This window comes from Myotis yumanensis, unplaced genomic scaffold, assembly GCF_028538775.1.
Source record: "Myotis yumanensis isolate MYYU_CA2020_CCGP unplaced genomic scaffold, mMyoYum1.0.hap1 SCAF_9, whole genome shotgun sequence".
NCBI lineage: Eukaryota > Metazoa > Chordata > Mammalia > Chiroptera > Vespertilionidae > Myotis > Myotis yumanensis.
In genome coordinates, this window is record NW_027223760.1 from 40,136,979 (window position 1) to 40,141,267 (window position 4,289).

At 37.1% G+C, this 4,289-nt stretch overlaps 1 non-coding gene across 1 annotated transcript; it reads left to right on the forward strand.

The window, feature by feature from the left end:
- Positions 1-245: 245 nt before the first annotated feature.
- On the forward strand, positions 246-352 carry LOC139017068 (U6 spliceosomal RNA). Its single transcript, XR_011472757.1, has one exon. It is a non-coding gene; the product is annotated as a U6 spliceosomal RNA (small nuclear RNA).
- Positions 353-4,289: the final 3,937 nt, after the last annotated feature.

Below are 4,289 nucleotides of genomic sequence, written 5' to 3' on the forward strand. Positions count from 1 at the left end.
GGATGGAAGTGAGGTTAGATTCTAAGTGAAGAAAAAAATGCATGAGAATCATCAGACATTGTGGGGGTTGTAACACAAAAGTGATGATAATGGTAATTCTGTTTCTCAGGATGATGGAGGAGAAAGGCAATTAAACTAAAACGTTATACTTTTCAAAATTTAAAATCTCTATTTTTGCAATTATTCACTATACTCCAACAAAACTTCAAATGCACAAGATAAAGTACCCAATGAAATGTCATCTTGTGCTCGCTTCAGCAGCACATATACTAAAACTGGAACGATACAGAGAAGATTAGCATGGCCCCTGCGCAAGGATGACATGCAAACGCGTGAAGCATGCCATAAAAAGAAAAAAAGAAAAATGTCATCTTGCCCTCCACAGCTAAAAGTTATGTTAAATTGCTTCCATTCCAGACTAGTATTTGTGTAAACACCTTGTTTTATAAAATTAAACAGTTTCAGAAAATGAAGATAGTTACTAAATCCCTTCATTTATTGGATATGGAACTGAGATGTAAAGTTTCTATTGACTCTTCAAAATCATTTGTTCCTTCTTTCCTGTGTATGCTCTGACTGCTTGCTAGTTAGCACACAGATTGCCTGGCGAGGCCATGTTTTTCTGTATCAAAATTTAATGAGCGATATACACCTAAGTCAGATAGTTATACCAATGAATATAAAATTATAAAGTGTAAGAATTTTGAACTTTGGACAAGCTCTGTGATACTGCAAAATAATGCCAATTTAAGAAATCCCCTTTGGGAAAAAAAAAAGAAAAGAAATCCTCTTTGTGTCTAGGTTGGAGAGAGCTTACTGCAAGAACATGCTTCCCCATATGATTGAGGCAAGACACAGACTCTCCAAATTCCCATATATATTTTTTTGTCTCATAAATAATTAGATGAACTGCTTTCGCCCACTGGTGAATGGAAACAAAATAATTCTTAAACTTGAAGCTTCTCTCCTTCCAGGCACCTGAACTTTGACCCTCCCTCAGCCAGTGCCAGCATTCAGCCTCTCTTGAGTGTACATTGACCTCAAGGTAAAACGTTCTTTGATCTACTATCCAATCAAGCTTCCCTTTCGCCTTGCTTCTCTGCAGCCTGGTTTCTTCCTCGCTGTACAAGAAACACCCTCTGGCCTAATCCTTGAGAAGCTTGCAGACTCTTATGGTCAGAGCTCTTATTGCAATAGCCCCTCCCTGGCCCCTCCATCTCCACCGCCTTGCAGTAATCCTTTCAAATAGTCTCTTCCTCCTTAGTCCAGATTTGTTTTTGATTTGACAAGCAAGATAAGGGATTGAATGAAGGAAAAGCTGCTCCTGAAATCTGTCTGCAAACCTACAGAAGTCTTATTTGAAGGAGCACTTGCGCTGAGGAAGGGACTGAGTGCGGGGAGTAGCACTGGCAGAAGCCTGAGGAGTTTCTACGAGAGCTGCCATCAATGAAATATGAGTTACAGAGTGGAAGACTAACACGACACACAATAGAACTATAAGCAGTAATGGGTGATATTCAGCTTATATACATATTTAGAGCGGTTCAAACATCCCTGGTGTCTTCCTGTAGCTTTTAAAATGACAAGTTTGGTGCTTGCCATTTTACACCAAGAGTAACACCTCAATAATTGAGGATCAGTTTCAGGGCTGAATGGAGTTATTATTTCAGTGTTTTATTCACTATTATATTTCCAGCACTTACATCAGTGCAAGTCCATTTAGATATGTAATAAATATTTCTTGAATTAAATTATTATAGGAGTGTAGTCACATTAAAATTCTCAAGGCCAAAGTTTGGAACATAAAGTAAGTTTTTAGAAGACCTTTCTTTACTTAAAAATGGAGTAAAGATGACAAGTATACTCCATATTATTATGTGAATCTATGTTATAGTATTCTCTCTGCATACTCTGTACGTTATATAATTTGTCTCTCATGGAAGCCTTGTTTTTCACTAAGTCCAGGACTAGTTTCAGTTTATATAGACTTCTAAACTTAAGTTTTGCCAAGTGGTTAGACTTGGAGGTTGAGTAATTATAATAAAACTCTCATAGGGAGAGAAAAAGAGAGAGAGAAAGTGAGAGAGAGAGATCTACTGTTTACATTAGAAATATAACTGCTAAGAGGAGTATCATCATCTTTAAATGATAAATAAAGTTATTTTCACATTTACATTTATATGGTGAATATATGATCCAAACTAGGGCTTTATTTTGATTTTTGTAAGATTTTTAAATTAATTTTAGAGAAAGGAAAGAAGGAAGGAGAGAGAGAGAGAGAGAGAGAGAGAGAGAGAGAGAGAGAGAACCATGATGTAATAGCAAAATTCAATTGACTGCCTTCTGCACACACCCTACTGGGGATTGAGTCCACACCTGGGAATCGAACCTGCAACCCTTGGATGCACAGGACAATGTCCAACCAACCTAGCCGTACCAGGCAGGGCTATTTTGATATTTTAACAGATAATTGTATCCAACTAAGGTATCTTGACACATCATTTTCCTTAAAGGATTTGCCAACCACAAGGGATGGTAATGGAAAATGTATACTCTAGAACTACTCCCAGAATAGTCAGCAAGAATGCTGTATGTGTTTTCTTTTCATCCCACTCCCCTTTGGGGATAGATGTCCATGCAGACCAAATCATTTGCCTCTTCTTCCAAATCCATATTTTCTTACAATCTCCAATTTTATTCCGTCAAGCAGTCAAGTAGATGGCAAGGAGCAGAAACTGGCCAGCTCGCCACCCTTCCGTGTACTTGATTGGTAAGGAGATAAGCCCACATGCCTGCAGATTATCCCCACGGCACAGCAGGCAGCATGACTTCATGTTCCCATTGGTTCCCTTGTGCCCCACATCCACAGGGGCAACGCGGAGGGCTAGGCTGATACTCCACAAACAGTACATCTGTGTCACAGATGAAAAAATGTGAGACTATGATTTTTATCTTTGTAGGACTTGCTGGCTGGCCTTGCCTTCCTGCAGTCTAGAAAGAGACATTATCTGTAATACTGTAGAATGTCTCCAGGGAGGGAGACTTTAGCTTTATTATCCTGAGATGTTAGTCAGTCTGGTTCCTGTTTTGAAGCAGTTTTGCAAACATTCTTGAACAAAACTGTAAATGCCATTTGCTCAGAATTGCCGCAGAAATACCAGAATTAGCTCCTGACATATCTATGATGAAAATTTGAAAGAAATTCTTAAAATTGTTCAGGGTAGAGTATATTAAATTACTTCAATTTAAAAACCTTTTGCATGTCTATTGCTTTTTTAAAAAATATTTTTTTTTATTGATTTCAGAGAGGAAGGGAGAGGGAGAAAGAGAGGAACATCAACAATGAGAGAGAATCATTGATTGGCTGCCTTCTGGATGCCCCCTCCTGTGGATCGAGCCCACAACCTAAGCATATGCCATTGACCAGAATCGATCCTGGGACCCTTCAGTCCACAGGCTGATGCTCTATTCATTGAGTCAAACCGACTAGGGCTGTCTATTGCTTTTTATAAATGATTTTCCTGTCCCAAATAAAAACAACAAGCCTATATAGCATGTTACTGTACTTAATACTGTAGTCAATTCTAATACACTGGTATTTGTGTATCTCTATATAGAAAAGGTAGAGTAAAAACACATAAACCAGTGACATAGTCATTCATATTATGGAGTATTATGTAATGGCATGTTCTATACTTTTACACGATTGGCAGAAGTCATATAAATAGATGTTTACACCAGCATCACCACAGTAATGTGTTGTGCTATGATGTTACAACAGCTACATCACTAGGCGATAGGAATTTTTCAGTTCCATTATAATCTTAGGGGACCACTGTCATACATGCAGTCTGCCATTGACCAATGTATCATTAACTGACCTATATATTCAGAGCTTATATATTTAGAGAAAGGGATGTTCCTTTACATCTTATTTTGTCATTGACAAGCATGTCAATAAAATATTCTGTGATTATGATGGCATGTGTATTTATTTTAAGAAATTCTAAATGATATCTGTCAAAAGTCATTTTTCTGAGATTCATGACAATTAGTTTTCTTACCTCTCTCTCTCCATAATCAAAATAAGGGCATTATTTTAGTCAACATTTTAGAATTTATCCTCTGAAAGAAAGAGTAAGTTTCTGCAAGATTGTGTGATGTTCTCCCTTGTTCTATAAATATACTTTTTTTAAAAACTGTAATATAAGTATTATGATTTATAAAATGTTTTAAATATGGCATTATTCTGAACTGCTATGTTCCTTTTTCTAAAAATAACTCATATT